Here is a 19,805-nt window from a genome sequence, read left to right as displayed (position 1 = left end):
TTATTTTTTAAACAACTTAGTCCTGGTGTCCGCTACAGAGGACATAGCATAACGTATGATTGTTTTTTTTTTGTTTTTTTTACCATTTGTTTCTTGTGCTGTAAACAATGTGATGACATGGGGAAAAAACTAAATTCAAAAAAAAAAATATATAATTCTGGGTCTCAGGAGGCTATAATATTTTCATGTTAGTCATATTATAGTCATTCAAGTTAATTCATCATAAACATCTATCATATTTTATTGGACAGGAAAGGAAATATGAGAGAAATAATGAGGAATAGGATTGAAACATGATGCAAGCCAGCCTCAAACTCGTGTCCCATATACTCTCTGTGTCGTCTGCATTAACTGCGCATTAGCACGTCAGCTTTGCTTAATTCAACCTTCTTCTGTTTGACCCTTTATATTCAAAGAATGAAATCACCATGCCAAATAACATCCATCCTCAGGAAACCGCAGGGCATCACACATAACTGCAGCATACATGTATATGCTACTGTACATGATGTGATTTCTGAGAGTGACATAAGCCTCTCTGAGCCTTGAGATGTGATCATGTGACATCACAGCTTCTCTGAGGTGCCACAGCTGTGTTATTGGTTAGTGTAAAACCTCAAGCACTGGGTCTAATAACACACATTAAATCATATTTCCTGCAGATTTGTGTCAGAAACCTGATAAATGCAGCATTCACAGGAGGGAGATTAGGACAGCATCATGGCCACCATCTACATGCAATGTTTGCGTATCATCCAGTCAGCGAGGAAGTAAGGTGTAAATTAGGTGTAATTATGTGTAAATTATGACAATACAGCCAATAAAGTTTCATATAAACAAGTTTAATACAGGAAAAATGCAAAACGCCCAAATATATACAGTGCAAATTCAATACAATTGTGTTAACCCACATTCTAGCCACAATGAAACTGTGCAAAGATAAGTCGGGGTAAGATGACCATGGTTTCTCATCTCAGCAATTACCATGTTGTTACTAGTGTTTTTTTAATTTTATAATTATTGTAATTAATGAGGTTATTATTCAGAATTTCCATGAATTAGATGTACATTTCAGACATATTTGCTTGCATTAAAACCTATAGGTTAGTTGAGTGAAATCATTCAATTTAGTGTTAAAATTAGTGTTGCTATTATGACATATCTTCAATTAAAATGAGGGCAATTAAATATGTAAATATTAATATGCCTGTAAATAAGTCACAGAATAATTTTACCTTTCACATAAATCTCTTTTACTGGGATTCTGCTTTGTCTCTCATCGGTTATTCAATTATTATTAACTATAGTCAAAATTCAAATTTAAATAGAATAGCTGATTTTGTATTTTATGTTAATGACACTTTAAAAATTAAATAAATATTAATAAGAATTATATCAAAAGTAATTTCTACATTCTGTAAAAGTTTAGCCAGGGGTGGGGGTGGTTAGTTAACTCAGGTAAGATGGCCTCTTTGAATAATTTAACTATAACAACTAAATGATCAAATGTTTATATTTATTTCCTATAATAACACATTGGCTGATGCATCATCATCCTGCACTTATAAACTTATATCTAAATATTTTACAATTTAAAAGTAAACGCACATTGTTCTTGGGGGGGGGGAATTAAATATACGTAGCAATGTGATTTAAGTAATCCGGCACCATCAGCAGATTTCGAAACACTCACGATAGACGTCATCGACTGCATCGCTAGGCGTTCGTGAACTTTTTTTGACATTCTCCCCATGCTATCAATCCCACAATCCCCAGCGCGAGACTCCCATAGAGAACGCACGGCAAGCGTCTGCTCCTCTCCGCGCCAGTGCACGCGCATCGTTAGCCTGATCTGCAAGCAAAAACACTTTAATTTCCTCCTCTCCTTTTAAAGAAGACCCTTCGTGTGTCCTCAAGGAAACGGCCTTTCACATTATTCATTGTTTTCATCACCTTCTCTTCTGAGCGCATGAAATATTCATCCAATTCAAAGTGTCAGTTTCAGCAGGGAAAATCTCGAGGTGACTCGTTATTCTGAGGTGAATCGATCGTCCCGCTGTCAGGCGGATGTTCCCGTCGTGACTCTCACTGGATATGGGGAGAACACAGGCCAGACCACAAGCACACTTTTGTTTAAAGCAAGTTTATATTCAGGGTTAGTGATCTGAATAAACCCCAAACCCAAATATGACAGAGTTAATATTGCAGAGACCATGAGCACTTTTGACTCTCTCACTCTTTTTTTTTTTTATTTTTTTGCATAGCAACACACTAGCAATCACTCAGAACACCTTGGCAACTGCATAGCAACGCCCTAGCAACCACCCACGACATCATACTGGCAAATTTTGCATGAGCACCACTTCTCATTTATGTTGAGTTTGTTGATGCAAAATTCTAGTTAATTACATGATGCAGCCAGGTTATTTAATTGTCCAACAGTTATGTTATCTAACTCCAGATAAGACATTATTTAAACTGAATTAAAATGAATTGAATTTAAAAACTGAAAGGAAACATAGCCTACGTAAGTTTGGAATTTGGTTTGGAAATGGAAAAATAAAAATAGAATAATCATAAAATATGTGGTAGCCTATAAATGGAGATTTTATGGAAATTAGATATATGTGACCCAAATAAATACACTGTAAAAAAAATGAATTAATAAGTTATGACAACATATGTTTTATACGTCGCTTTAAGCAATTTTCGACTTTTTTTAATGTTATACAAGATTCAACAAATTTTTAACAATTTAATTTGAAATGACTTAAACATCCAAGTTGATTGTACTAATGTACAATGTTGTAAACATCTAATGTTGTAAAAATGTACAGTGTAAAAACAATTTTCCAAAGTCATAAATAAAAAGATTTTACAGAAAAAAAAAAATTTAAAAGAAGAAAGATTTTTAAGTAACAAAGTTAAGTTATTGGAGTATGTTTTACAAGAAAATACAATTTCAGTGTTTTTCTTCTTAAAACATATTTCAATGTGTTACTTACAGTACTAGCATTTCTGTGTGAAAACTGTTTAAAAGAAAATCCTATTTTTTTTCCCAGTGTATATGTAACATGGTAAAGTTGTGCATGAAAAAAAAAGGTAGATTCTCTCTCGGCTGAAGTCTCGCTGAAAAAGTGATCCCTGCTTTCTGCTGGCGTCTCAACCTCTAATTTTACACAGAATATCTTTAAACACCTACACACTCTCTCTTCAGCCGCGGAATGAGGAGAGGTCTGTAGCTAGCATTAGCATTTTCCCTCCATTGAGTCAGAGATGTGCGGGAGACTCCAGAGGGATATGGGAGAAATGAGTGATGCTTCACAGCGATGGAAACAACAGAGGCATGATGGAGTTCCTTCTTTACCCTCTACAGCCCATCAGACATTACTCGTCTGCATCTCACATTCAGAAAATACTCGTCTCCTCGTGCATCTGCAATGCAAAAGCGTTTCATATGAAAACATCTTAGTCTGGCGTATTACAGCACTGGACTTGACTATAAAAGGCTTTTAATCTAAACAGGGCCTGAAACGCTTTAACAATTACGTTTTGTTTGTCGACAGTGAAGTGAAAATGTTGTTCATCAACGTATTCTGTGAAATTTGCAATTTTTTTCCAAATACCGATCAAACATTATTATTTATAAATAATGAATTTGTCTATAATTAAAAATAAATAAATAAATAAATAAATAAATAATTTATTTGTCTTTTTGTTAGGTGTCTTTCACGGGTCATTCAAATTATAGTATTGAAAATGTGAACTGATTATCAATTTTCAGTCAGAAGTTCAGGTTATTGGCCTGAAGGGAATATTTATAAATAAGAGCAGTAAATAGCCTAATACCATGTAAAAGATACAGTTACACCAATATAATTAAAAAAATACATTGTAATTTTTTTAATATATATATATATATATATATATATATATAGGCCTATATATATATATATATATATAATATATAATTATCAAATTAGTAATTTATAAATACCTTATAAAATTGTATATAGGACAATTAAATATATTTTAATATTTTAAAAATAACAATAATAAGACAATTAAATATATTTTAATATATTTTAATATTTTAAAAATAATAATAATACAATTATTTTATATATACTGTGTAACCATATACTGTATACATACTGTTTATGCTCAAATATATTTTGTAGCAATTTATGTAGCATGACAACAAATCTTTAATACTTTATCTTGTTTTAAAGATGTTTGGATGTTGTTTTTTTAAAAGACAGAGATATTAAGAACTTGATTTTGAAAAAGCATCAAGGCAAGTGTAATTTTTAATTCATGACTGCATTCAATAAAGTTATTATACATGCATAATTTGTATTGGAAAAATGCATTTTTTTCCCCAAAATGCCTCAAGTAAACAGAGTAAATTCAATATGCTGTTTTGAACCCAGCCACATTCTAGCCACAGTGACATTGGTGAAACCTAAGCACTAAATCACATTGTTAGCATTTTGTTTATTGCATATTGTTATCAGCTCTGTAATATATTTTCAGTGGTCAAAGCCTTTTCATTGTAATATGGGACAGTTGCATGGCAACACTATAGTAACACCATAAATAAACTCCTCTGCATCTCAACAAGTCCCACTGAAAGATGCATGATGGGTCACCCGTTGACCACTGTGCTTGAATCAGAGGCTGGATATATTGTTGCCTTAACTCACCCCGTCCTCCACACACACACACACACACACACACACACACACACACACACACACACACACACACACACACACACACACACACACACACACACACACACACACACACACACACACACACACACACACACACACACACACACACACACACACACACACACACACACACACACACACACACACACACACACACACACACACCATTACCATAATAAAAAGCTTTTTAGAGCTGACCTATGGCAAGCTCTCATGCATAATTAGGTGCTCAGGAAGAATAGAGCGAGTGAGTTTTTCATACACAAGAAGATATTTGCATTAGAGGAATAAAGACAAGCACACACTCTTGCCAAAGCTATTGTTATCTGAGACCTTTCACAAAGCATCTCTTTTCCAGTGGGAGCATTAGATTTAGCGAGATTAACTGCTGTACATGTGGAATGGATATAGTTCTGCTTTGATTATTTTAATTTCGATGATTCAAGATTCTTTTAATAAACACTAGGACTAAACAAAGCACTACACACTAGCATAACATTAACAGAGGACCAGGAACTGAGGAAAACCAAGGGTTTAAATCCACAGGGGAAGATGATCAACAGAACAGGGAACAGGTGTTTAACTCAATTAGAAACCATGGAAACAAACAAGGAACTAGAACTCAGGCAAACGGGAACAGGGAACAGGGAAAACCAAACTAACGGTATGTTTACATGACAACAATGTACTAAAAACGGAAAAGTGTGCATTACATGGTCCCTAAAACACAATGAAACTAAACATAACCCTTACACACAGAAACAATATAGCGGAAAAGTGCAACTTTTGACAATGAAACTGGTCTTGCAACAATAAATACACTATTAATGTGCTTTTCAAAATAATAAACTCTTATTCATTAAATAACAAACAATTGGGGAAATTATGGAAATTCACTGTTTAACTCTTTCCCCGCTAATGACAGAATTTTCCGGCTTTCCGTGTTTTCACTGCTATACTGTAGGGGGCGCTATTACAGCTAAATATTATTGGAGCCATAATGGGTTTTTTATTTTATTTTTTATTATCATCAATTATCCTGAGAAAACTAGAACAGAATTTGTATTCAGCAGAATAGATAATTATATTAAATTTAAAAAAAAATTATTAGGATGCATTCTATTTATTTGATTAATAGAATGTTATAAATAAAAATGTTATAAATAAAAAAATCTATTATTTTTTTTCACTTGTTTATAATGATTGTTATAATTATATTTATTTATAAACTGAGACTATAATTGATAAACCTAAATTTAATCTGTATTATTGAATTGTCTTGTTGTTTGCAGACACTGAACTTAATTCTATTAAGCTTTTTCAATACTGGAACTAAACGTCATGCAACATGTCTTCTCATTAAAGCATTAACACACGCTGATCAATCCCTGCTTCATGTCTCTCGCCAGAGTTTCAACTAGACGTCATCAATATTCCAGAAACTACACCTCACATGTGCTGAAATAATGTCCATCTGCTTTTGATTAAACTCAGCAGATCAACAGATGAACGAGAATCCTAAGATCTGCTGGAATGTAAGAAGTAATTTTGCACATACTAATCTGAAAAGCAATTAAACAGTCAGTCATAATTGCAAGCTTTTGAAAGGCATTCAAATGAGATTTTAAAATACATTCTCTAATATTTAACATTCAGAGTCAACTATAAACCATTAGCGTTAGACTTTGTGAAGTGTAACTACATGTAGGACTTTTAGTTCACCCCAAAATGACAGTTTGCATTAGTTCAGCTGAAGATGCAGCACTAACATTTCTTTTTCTTTATTATGGTGAATCTTTACTTCATATTTAGTGTTTGATTCTATATTGAAAGAATGAGGTGGATAGACTAGAAAATGCATGAGCGCAATATTCCCAGACATTACACTAATGAAGGACTGGAACTTGTAAGTAATGAACAAACACATCCATCACCACACACTGGCACAGCTGAAACGTTCGGCTGGATTAATGAGAACACTGGGATCCAAGAAGATGGCAAGCTAAACTACATATTGTTTTGAAAATGCAAGTTCTGCAAAATGCAGCTTATGCAGCTTCTAAGATCTTTGTTAGGTGAATGCTATTGTAATTGCTATAGGTGGTTATTTACTTGTAAAAAGAACTGAATGCAGCCGACGTTGATTTAAAGTGGGAGCAGAATAAACCAAAATATGAAGAAGGTCTTTATTCTGGAAGTCTGAGGGTATCTCATCATAAGCATTCCCTAAAAATTCTAATTTAACTGTCAAGTCCCAGAACTGCTTTATAAGAGGACAACAACTCCACAGGCAATGACAAAATGTCTCAGTCACAGATATACACTTGATGCACAAACCACACAGACCTGGATTCATTTCATGTCTAACCTCAGGTGTAATACAGTCTGTGCAGAGTTTCATGCCTTTCCCAAGAGGAATTAGAGGCTTGAACACAAATGGGCTTGCAGAATTCATTCTTAGTTTCTGTTTCAATTACACTGCCCAAATCAGCTTCCCATTTATCCTTAAAGGTGCTCTAAGCGATGTCACGCGTTTTTTTAGGCCAAAAATGTTTTTGTCACATCCAGCAAACATCTCCTCACTATCCGCTCGCTGCCTGTCCCCTGAACACACTGTAAAAAAAACGCGGTCTCTGTAGACAGCCCAGGCTCCACAAACAGCAACAAAAACAAACTGGCCCAGCCTGGACCATGAAACATAACAAACAGTGTTCCAGCCAATAATCGACAAGAATGATTTGGGGGTGGGGGTGGGGGGTTAGTGCACGTGCACATGAGGGGGGGGGGGGGGGGGGTGGAGTGGAGGAGAGAGAAGCATGAAGAGGGAAGTTGCTAGAGGAGAGATGTCCTAGACAACGACAATGACTAACGTTAAAATGTTATATTCTTGAGAATTTTGATATGGCCGACACACGACCAAAGAGACGACGTTCCGATGAACAAATAACAAAGAAGAGGGAAAAGGAGAAGGAATGCGCGAAGTCGCATGTCGCCTTAAAGACATTCGTTCCAATGAACTGCCGTAGACAAGGCGACATCTAGTGTGTATATATCTATGCACCAGTCTGCATACACGTCAGATCAGATCACTCGGACATGGCTGCGTATAAGTGGTAAAAACGATATAAATACTGTTCGTTTTCTCACACAAACCGCTCGTTTCGTGTCTTAGGCCATCAATGTGTACTTACGATGGGGAATTGTTTAATTTGGACGACGGGGAATTGTTTTAATTTGGACTCTGTGCTTGTGTTTTGAGATAATGACCATCGACCTGCATTATATGACTGACAGACAAGAACGGTTTGACCTAAAAATATCAAAACTGAAACTTCTGCGGAAAAAAAGACACCTACACCTTGGATGCCCTTGAGGTAAGCTAAAACATACCAAAAATTAATTTCAAAGTGAACTATCCCTTTAATGAAATCCACATTAGTAACCCTAAACCTGTTGGGAATAAAGCCAGATTTAAAATTCTTGTCGACATATTAGAGTTTTTTACAGGATTCTTTTTTAGATTTCCTTTTATCGCTCCATTAATCAGAAATTACTGTACAGAAAAAAATATATAATTCTCCATGATATGAATAAAATGTTGTATAATATCAGGCAAATTATATATGGGCAAAAAACCTTCAGAATATAGATAGGAATAAAACTGTAAAGTTGTGGAGATTTATGACTATTAACTAGTTGCTTATTAGCATGCATATTACTAGGATATTGGCTGTTTATAAGTACTAATAAAGCACATATGAATGCCTTATTCTGCATGACCATATTCTACATCCCTTAATGCTACCCAATACCTAAACTTAACAACTACCTTAATAATTTTAATAATAGTAATTAGGGGTTTATTAAGGCAAAAGTCGTAGTTAATAGTTAGTTACAGTAATAGTGAGAATTGGACCCTAAACTAAAGTGTGACCCAAAGACACATCTTGAGGAAACCGCCTTTAAAGATATGCATTGTAACTGAAATCTACAGACGCAAATAGATAAAGTGTATTTTGCATGTTTTTTTCCACTACGAAACAACATGTTATGAAAAACCCAAAATGTCTGCAATGTCTTGCCTGCAAAAGAACAACACTAAATATCCCTCTTGAAAACTACATGATGCATAAAGTGAGATGGCATGTGTGTAGGTTTTCATAAAGCAGAAACACAACTGAAATATGAACACAGCCCTGAGCATCATGCTTGTTCAGCATAAGGGTACAGAACAATAAAAGTGAATGTTATGACTCTCCTGTCACTCAAAGCAACATCACACTAACTCCACTGATGCTCAATTGGAAAAACTCGTAAGTAAAAGAAGTAAAACAGGGGCTTCTCTTCTTTGGTGGCCTGGAATGAAAAGTCTGCAGTGCTTGAGTTTGTTTATGTGTGTCTCTTGTGACAAATGCTGTTTGTGTTCAGTGGCCTGAAGCACAAAAGCCCCATCAATCAAACCTCATGCATTCTCAGCAGAACGCCACACTTCATCCAGACCAGTGATGGAAATGATATGAGGGATGAGAAAGCAGAACGTTCTGGGAACAAAGGACAATAGTGTGATGTTTACTGTTGGAAAACACTTCTCAAAAGACATCACACATAATGACATATTATTTATCTGTGATCTTCTGGTGTTTTGATACTGCATGGCACAGCTCCTTCAGTGCAAGTCTGTGGGATTTCCCCCCCCCCCCAGCTGTTTTATCGGTGACCTGGTGAATAAATATGTATTGAATTGAATTACTGTTTAAGTGCAGGTGTTCTGGCCTGCGTGTGCAGGCTATAAACAATCTCTTGTACCTGGTTCAGCCCCAGTGAAGTACCTGTTCACACCAAGAACGATAACGATAACTGTATTATAACTGTACTAATGCACAATATCATTGTTTAGTAATGAAAGGCTAAAGCCTCAGGGTCTCTTCATCATGTAGTCTCAACAACCCCAGCGGTCATGCTTTGTGCTTGTGCATGCATGATTACCCCAATAAAACCTACCGTATTTGATATGCAAATTTCCAAGGCCTCTAAATTATCTACATGATTAAAACTTTGCTGAAAAAACTTGTAAAAACTTGCTTATAAAAAAAATAAAAAAAATTATATGGTGTATATAGTTAGTAATATTTCAAGATGAACACGTACTGGATTTTTACTTGATTATCTATACATAATTCTTTTTTTTTCTTTTTTTTTAAAATCATGTTCAAATGTGAGTCTCAAGTATATAGGATCATCCGGCTTTTGAGGTCATTTATGTGATCATTTAATTGCATTTCATTATATGTTTTAAAACTACAGTGCGTTGATCATAAAACTAAGCATTTAAATATCATCTTTATAAGAAATATTTTTCTCCTTGAGCTCCATATTCTTACTATATCATATTATATGGGCCATAAAAACTTGTTTTTTGCTAGATTTTGTCTATAGGTTACATAAACTGTTCCATTTTCATATGTCAGAGAATTATTTCATATGTCAGGCTTTACAGGGTTTATAGGGGTCATGTCATAATGCATTAATTATTTCTCCATGAGGTCCACCTACTGCATTAAAAACATCATAACATCATAATAATTAGTTCTGCATGACCTTTCCGCACCCTCTCCTGACCTTCAGAGTTAAAGGGGTCGATCTGTCCGCTGTGCCTTTGAAACATGTTTCAAATCTTTGCATGTGAAATGAGAAGCAGGAATTACATGCGTTTGTCTCCACCAGTTCACAAAAGTAAAAGTTTCACCTTCATAAATAATTTAGTGTTGGTTCAGATCAGTCTGAAATGATGAGGGATCTCGTCAGGTTTTTCCTCAGAAGACACAGAAACAGCACAAGCTTTCGCACACCGCATTCTACTCTTATTGTTAGATCTTCCACGGTTTATGAATAATAGTATCTAGGGCTGAACGATTAATCACAATGAAACCGCATGCGATTTGGCAAAGGCTGCGATTATTTTTATGCGCAGCTTGTCAGTGGAGTGCGGCTGATTGGTAGTAAATACCATAGATATCCATATAAGGCTGGATGTCTTAAGGCGGAGTCTCGAACGGCATCACACCGGCGGCCATCTTGTCACAGGGAAGCTTTCTGGCGAGCTCTGTGGTATCTGAAGTAAGGTGAGTGATCAGCACGAACACAAATCCTCTTATCTCGCTGAAATCTTGACGGATTTACAAACGGTTTGGTTTCTTACAAACGTTATTAACGTGGCTATAATTCAGGATGCTTGAACATGTTTAAATATATAATATTATATTTATTGATAAGTATGCAGTGTCATAACTACATCTCTGACGTTTATAACAAACCAAACCGTTTGAAAATCGGTAGAAAATTGAGCAAGTTATGGTTATTTAAAAAGTACATGCACCATTAACAACAATGTTATGAGTGAGCGAGCTCCCTGTGGCAAGATGGCCGCCGTGTGCGGACGTCGACCTCCATTGGCCAGCAGCGCGGACGAGACATCTAGCCTTTATTATATGATATCTATGGTAAATACTGCTCCATCTGAATGCCAGAGGGCGCTCTCATGCAAACACGATAAATATGCCCCGCCGCAGAAGTACAATAATGCGCATCATTCCAGGAAATCCCTTTCGCTGTAGCTGAATAAACCATAGACAGTAAAAGAAATGGACACAAACTGAGCTTGACGACGTAGATGTGACGTGAGCAACCCGTCTGTCTTCTAGTAGCTGTGCCAAGAGAAATCTGAATCATTCTCTTCCGAATCTTGCAGAGACGGAGAGTGTGAGTAGGAGCTGTCCATGAGCTAGGAGCAGGAGCAACTTTTGCTAAGTATTCTGATTAATTATTTTGTCATTTTGCCTCCACGTCCCCCCGATTGCCCGCGAGCTTCTCCTCCTGTCCATACGGTAATCTCTCTACTGTGCGACAGAGAGTTGCGTGGTTATGATGCAATCGTTAGCCTATTTTTACAAAAACTGCTTCTACGGGGCCATAACGGAAGATACAAGGTAATGGAGCCTTTTATACATTGTCGTGTTTCTTTAGAAATAAATAATGGACAAATGGAGTCTTTAAACGCCTCAGATGTAAAGTTATTCGCTGTCAAAGTGACGCCAAAATGAATGGGAGTCAATGGAATGCTAACAGCAGGGGATGGTCTGCTAATCAATGGTGGCGCCCGGGGAAGCTTCAGTTTTTTATGAAACATTACCCCCCTGGAATAAACAGAAGATTGAAACTCTTTGATTAAACATGACTTATAAATACACGACTCTGTGTAAGAAGCACATCGTCTCACAGAAGGAGGAGCTCAGCTGTCGTTATGAAGTGAGTTTGGAGTAAATGCATGTTATTAAATGTTGTCTGTTGTTGGACAAGAGGTTCGTAAATGCTTTTGGAAAGATGTTTGACGAGTGTTGCTTTTTCAAATGCACGTTATAAGTGACTCAAACTCACAGTGCTTTCAGATGGAGCAGCGTTTACAGAGCCGTACATCAATGACAAGCTGCGCATTAAAAATATTCGCAACCTTTGAGATTTTAAAATCGTGATAAGCCATCTCGATTTAAGTGCGATTACATGGAAAGTGCGATTAGTATCACAAAATCATCATAGTACTGTGATATTTCAGTCAGTTAATGATTAGTCCCCAGTAGCAAATCAGAACAGCAACACAAACACATCACATCTGCTTAGCTAAGACAAACAAGAAGGGCGAGAGATGTTATCCTTTGACCTTTTCTCACACATGTTTAATGTCATCACTGAATCTGAAGGATTCTGTCATCTGTCAGCATCACTCGCTCACATCTGTCAGTGATGGATGAAGCACTAACAGCACAGTCTTTCTCTTAGTCCTCCAATCTGTGTGTGTGAGAGCGAGATCTTTATTGCTTAAAATCCAATAAATGTTTCCAGACGCTCCAAAAAAGCGTCTTTTTTTATTGTGCTTCCGAATAATTCCCAAGGCGAAACAAAAACAAGATGAAGAAATAAACTCGTTCTAGTGCATAAGGGCATGGGCAACATTGCTGGTGTTACAGATACAAATGTGTTTCCCCACATTCCAGCCAGTAAGAGAAAGATTTGTGTCGGCATATGGAAATGAAAAGTCGTCCTATGTGCTAAAAAAAAAAAAAAAAAAAAAAAAGATGGAGATTTTAAAAAACAGAAAGTGCTATAGAGAAAATGCAGAAATGACACATAGATCATCTGCACCCTTCACTGGATGGAATGCCTTTCACAGAGGAATTATGTCTTAAACCACTTTAAATTATGAACAGCTTGTAGAGTGACAAGCTACAGATTACATTGGTTGAAGTAGTAAGCTTCACTAACAAACAACATACCAGGACACTCTAACAACTGCAAAGTTACTAAACAAAATAGCAAACAACATTCCAGGGCACCCTAGCAACAACTCAGAACACCCTAGTAACCACATAGCAACTGCATAGCACCATCCTAGCAACCATCCAGAACACCATAGCAACTGCACAGCAACATGATAGCAAAGCAGTTGAAGTAGTTAGCTTCACTAAAGTTACTAAAAATAGCGAACTGCAGAGCAACACCCTAACAAGCTGTTGAAGTAGTTAGCTTCACAAAAAGCTAGTTATGAAAAATAGCAAGCCACATCCGAGAACACCCAAGCATGAGCAAAGCAACACCCTAGCAACCAGCCAGAACACCCAAGCAACATCCAATCTCTTTGTCTGATAGACCTTAACATAGTTTAAACTTTACACTGCTATTTTTGCAGTGTTTGCAATGTTTTGTGCTGTACGTTAGTGACCGTTTTGATTTCACTAAACGTTCAATCTGGGATCAATTAAGCATCTGTCTGCTGGACTCTTGCCAGAAACATGTTTTGCTGATGGCAGATGTTAGCAAACATTTTCACCACTATTATCAAATAACTACTCACACTGAAAAGGACTGAGAAACAACTAAATACCCCCTATACAGTACTCATGCACGTACACAAGTACACACACACTTATGAGTGTAAACATGCAAACAAACTACTAGTCATTATTCTACAGAAATAACTTGGTCAGCATGCGGCTCATCGCTGGTTTGAGGTGTTCGGGCACACGAGAACAGCAGGACACCAATCAGCCTGAAAATCACATCCAGCACACACATCATCACTACACGCATCATATCCTGAAATCTCTCCCGCCACTGACACCAGCTCATCAGCCAATCAGATCGGGCTATTTTTCCCACTGACCAGGACCAATGATCAGACTAATGATGACGGGTCATTTTTAGGAAACCCTCCTAATTGTGCCCTGTGTGTCCCAATGAGTTACTTTTATAATGATCAGGATCGTCAACGTATTGATGTTATTTAAAGTGACAGTACGCCCAAAAATGAATATTTTGGCTGTCCCAATTCGAAGGCTCCTTCAAATGCGTCCTTGGTTTCCCATGCAATGAAGGATACAACAGATGGATCATTCAAGGCCTTGCCTGACATAGAATTCATTACGCGCCAGTTTTGAGAGAAATTGCCGAATTACACTTTTAACTGTATGTATTGGGTTTGAACTTACTCAAATATATAATGAAATGAATGTAAAAATTAAATAAAACACTTTAAATAAAACACCCACAGAAGTGCCTTGAAACGCACAGCATTGTTTAATGTGTCGATGTAATTTCCACTGAAACAGGAAGACAGGGCAGGACATATCGAACAGCTCCTCCCCTTTTTTTAAATAGCCAATAGCGTTTGGTCTATAATCACAGCGCCGCCAGAGCCGCTGAGCTCGGTAAAGCCGCAGTTTCCTCCTAATCTCTAACCGTTTCTCCTCCTGATCTCCTTCATATCGCTTTAAAATACAGCATTCTGTGCAGAATATCAAACAGGTCCGATACGTTTTCTGGTCTGAGCGACTCGATCATATGATCCGCTCTGTGTATCGTGTCTCTGGACCGGAGCTGTGGTGGTTCACGTGACACTGACGTGAAACCAGACTTCATTCGCAATGGAAAGCACATTTACACTGTCTGAATCGTTCCCTATATCCCCTATATAGTGCACTATGTGCCATTCACCATGTAGAAAACAGTAAATGTGTGAACAAGTGACTGATTTCAGCCGCAACATCAGCGTCTATTATAGTGTAGGGGGCGGAGCTTCAGATTCTAGAAAGCATTTGATTGGACAGAAAATCTGATGAGAAGCTGAAGTGAACAGTGATGTCATCAAAATCATTCATATTGGTGGAAGTGAGAGACTAAGTTTTCAATGCTTCTTTCTTCTAAATGTGAATTTTGTCATTGTTTTGGAGCAAACTAGCTTATAGATAACAGTAAGGCTGACATATTCATAATAAAAGCCAAAAAACTTCAATTTTGATTTCATGGAGACTTTAAAACGGTTCAAATGTTGACTTCTATCTTACTATGTGATTATAGTTTATACTTTTTATTGTATACAAAAAATGGACCGTGATGAAAATTTGTAGACAGTTTGTGAACCCTGTTTAGTTTTCAGACAGTTTAACAGCTTTCAAAAAAGTCCAGTACAAACGTTACTGTCACTCGTTAACGGCAGCTGTCACGGTTGCTAGGCAACAAGAACAGTGGTCAGTAGGCCAGACCATCATTACGACCTTCGCTAGGATGCAGCCGCCGGATTGGGACGCAGTTATTGTCTCATCCTCATGTCATCCCAAAACTGTTTGAACTTGAGAAATGCCTCAGTGTTTTGTGTTTGTCCATGCAGTGAAAGTCAATGGGTTCCAAAGTTGTTTGTTTTAAAAGAAAGTTACTAAAGAAAAGAAAAGAAAAGAAAGAAAGTCATACAGATTTGGAACGACATGAGAGTTAATAAATGAAGACAGATGTTTTATTTTTGGGAGGACTTTTCTTTTAATTAAGGTTAGTTTATAAGATATTGCAAAGTAAAACACATTTTTTTAAATTTGCTTTTACTGAAAATTAAGTTATTTAAATCAATTATTTAAGGAATTACTGAATATGTAAATTAGTTTTAATTGTATATATAGCCTAGGGTTTTTTTATGCAGAATTTGTCTCCCTGTTTTGAAATGATTTGATCTTTCTTTAATCATATTTCAAGGGATTTTTTTGATCACATGGTTCAAACTTTCTCAGTGTTTATCAGAATGATATTTGATTGTTTATACTTACATTGACATCGTCAATAGTTTGACTTAAAAATGTCATCATTTTACAAAAAGAAACACTAAATATTGTTCTTGTCACAAAGAACACGAACATTGACAGTAAATTCAACCCCAAATCATTTTTGCAACTTTTGAAAGAGAAATGCCATGATCTGTTAATATTATTATTCTACCAGAATTTACTCAAGTATCTACTTAAATCAAACAAATTGCCTTTATGAATTTCAAATATACTATTATGGAGTATAATAAATGACTGGTTCCTGAGACAAGATGATACTATTTGTTGCTGATTTAGTTCTGATGTTGTGTAATGCATGCTTTGTAGTTAAGAGCTGGTGTATGAATTTATCACTCAACCTAATTTGCATAAAATACAATAAAAATCCAGTGTCAAAACAGCATATTGTAAATCAGGTGTTCTTTTCGCATCTCTCACACGTTCACACCCATGAACCCGCTCACCTTCAAGAGGAATATCTGCTCTCGTCAACGCTTGTCAAATGTAGTTTATGCTGTGGCATCCTGACTGCGCATGCATATTCATATTCATACACAGTTCATCAACTCCCGCTCCGTCCTAATGTGAGCGCCCGAGGCTGGAGCACACTGAAGAACAGCGCTCTGTCGAAACACAGGCCATCCATCAAAGAAATGCAAATCTTTCTGGTGAGGCATGTTGAGGAAGAGAATACGAAGATGAGAAATGTAGAATTTAAGTGATGGAAACTCATGTCAGTTGATTTACCAAAGGCTGAACCTTTAAGGTTCTGAAGAATGGAAAAATCCAAGATGCTGGGAAAATTAATTATAGTGTTTTTTTTTAATTTTTTTTTTTATCTGTGACTGTTGTTGATTACAAAAAGACTGATAAGTTTAATGTTTCTTAGTTTGTAATATCAAACAGAAAATATATTTATAATAATGCACTTACAATCAAAGCTCAGCACTGAAGGGTTTAAACCGAGAAATGAAGAGGATTATATTTAGTTTAAAGGTGCATGCTGTTCAGATCACATGACCGGCCGAATAATACTTTACACAAAAAGTTGCTGCTTTAAAATTTTAAGGACAATCAACCTTGATGTTTAAGTCATTCAACTTAATGACATTAAACTGACTTGATTAAAAAAATAAGTTGAATCTTGAAAATGGCTTATGTTGATGAGTTAAAGCAATGTAAAAACATAAGTTGTCATAATGTCAGTATATTGGGTGTCCCTAAGAAGGACTTGTGCACTGCTAAAACATTTTGGATACATGCATCCATGATTTGCATTTATGGATGAAATATCCCTTTAATTATTAATGACATAATGAAATCTGCAATAAAAACATATTTTAAAAAGAAAATACAAAATAAATGCAAAAATCAAAACCATTTCTAAAAGTAACTATAACTAAAACCAAATGTAATGTAATTTGAAAACAGTGCTAAGTTAAAAACTCTTTTGAAAATATAAAAGTATAATAACCCATCTTCATTGAAAAGGTCTGAACTGACAGAGCTGAAGCTCTTCCTGAAAGAGTGTTAATACACACGTGTTGAATCGCAGGTAGGGATGGGACGATTACCGGTTTCACTATAAACCACGATAAAATGTACTGACGGTTAGTATTTGTCACGGTGTGGGTTTTGTGTCTTGTTCCTTGTTCTTGTCTGTCATGTGATTCCCTGCTTGTCATGTGATCCTGCCATGTGTCTTGTCCCATGTTCAGCTGTTCCCCGTTATGTTGATTAGTCTTCCCAGGTGTTTCAGTTTAACCACGCCCCCTTGTTATCTTGTTTAGCTTGTGTTCCCTTGTATTTAAGCCCTGTGTTTTAGTTCAGTCCTTGTGAGTTCTTGATGTTGTAATGTTTGCTGTTGTCTCCTTGTTCCCGTCCTGAGTTCCCGGTTCCTGTTCTGTCGTGTACCCTGGATTACCTGTTTGTTTGTTTGTTTATTAAAGTGCTTGCGATTGGATTCACTCTCCGCTTCATTCCTGCCTGCATCATTACAGTATTATCGTTTAAAATTTAATTATCATTAAAACCGTGTTTGATTATCGTGATTTTAATAACTCACTGTAGTTAGCCAGCAACAGGCTGGCGCAGGCGCAGCGCGCAATGTTGTTGTTTTATTCGAGAAGGAATGGCGGACGGCAGATTAATGTTTTAAATCTTACATGATCACAAAAATATTATCAAACTCAGTAAACATTAAATCAACTCTGATTTCATTTTCAATACAATCGAAAACGGAGACGCAAGACGGCAAGTTGTATTTGAGTGAAACGAGAGAGCGCGTCCGCTGTGATACATGTGCGCTGTGTTATAATGCGTTGCTATTGACGACGGTCATTATAAGGAAGGAAATGCCACAGAATATAATCTTGCTTAAAAAAGTGCATAGATCTGCTTGTTTTATTTGTTGTTTGTTGATTTTCAAATATAAAACTTGTTGAAATGTTTTCAGTGTGATCATCAGTTATTTTTGAACACTTTCATCTCGTTTTAACAAAACCGTGATAATATTGATAATCACGATAATTTTGGTCACTATTATCGCACTCGCGTAGCTAGGGGTGGGCCTGGATGGGCCTGGGCCCACCCACCTGTCAGTCAGGCCCATCCAGTCAGTGGCCTCACAAGGTAGCCTAAGGAGGTAATTCTGTTGTGAAACTATAAAAATAAATCTTAATGTTTCTTGATTCTTGTTTGGTTGTCATGGTGATGACGAAATGCCCGTGTAGCGCATTTCGCAGTCAGATTGCGAACAGCCCATCCCCCCTTCACAACGACGAGCACATTTCACAGAGGGACACTGAAGTTTAGCTAAGTATGTTAAACTAAAATGAAACAGAGCAACTTACTAAAGTTCGTGTCAAAAATTCTCTTTGTCCCTGCTCTCATTTGAAAGAGAATTGACTGAATCGTTGGACTGACGAAATCATTGCAGTGTTCAACTCTAAGCCCCGTCGTCTGCTGTTATAATAAGCTAGTCATCAAAAGTAAGCCAATCTACGTTTATGCAGTTTCCTAGTCAATGTTGTTTATTTAACGTGGTTTATGTGGCCGCTGAGCCAGACTATGATCAAGCATTGTTTTTACACACTGTCCACTACTGTCCTGCCGATTTGATGATGGTGTTGTTTTGCATCTGTCAGATGCGCGCGTGTGTGGTGCGCAGTGGAAATGCTGTTCTTATCGTTATGTTCTTAACACTGCTTATGATGACATACATGCTTGTGCTCTGATTAAACTGTGGTGTATTCAAGCAGGTGTAGTTGTGTTGGCCTATTTTGATAACAGGTGCATTTTTAGGCTGTGCCCACCTGATTTTCTCTGGGCCCACCTACATTGTGATTCCTGGCTACGCTACTGTATTATCGTGATATGAAATTTTCATACCGTCCCATCCCTAACATGCTGTAATGCATTCGCCTCTCAGGGAATTAAAGAAGCTCTGCTGTCTGATATCGGCTATTAACTTCACTTAACTGATTTCACACGTGAGCAGAGAAACTCTGTCCGAAGGGACGAGGAAAGCATGAAGACAAGCGAGTGTATGTGAAGAGGAATTACCATACAGATTGGCTCTTTCACTGTTCCATTATGCGCTCAGGTTTCACTATCATGGCAGGTTTCGGCTGTGAAAGGAAACAAATGCCAAACATACATTCAATGACACAAGACATTAAATCCGCAAAAAGTAGGTTAAATTTGCAATTACTCTGATTTCATGACTTTGCATTCATAACATTTCATTTCATTCATTTCCACCAGCCACATTTATGATCTCATTCATCAACAGAATAGGCCTATCTGTTTGTGCATTGCATTATAGCATTTATATGTAGACTTCTTTGCTACAGTAAGTTGCATTCAAAACAGAAATGCTGACATAGCTATTGGCTAATGGCTATTATTTTTTTATTTTTTTATA

The sequence above is a fragment of the Leuciscus leuciscus genome (assembly GCF_965113295.1).
Source record: "Leuciscus leuciscus genome assembly, chromosome: 22".
In the NCBI taxonomy this organism is placed as follows: Eukaryota; Metazoa; Chordata; class Actinopteri; order Cypriniformes; family Leuciscidae; genus Leuciscus; species Leuciscus leuciscus.
The sequence above is the reverse complement of the archived record's forward strand: the minus strand, read 5'-3'. Positions refer to the sequence as shown.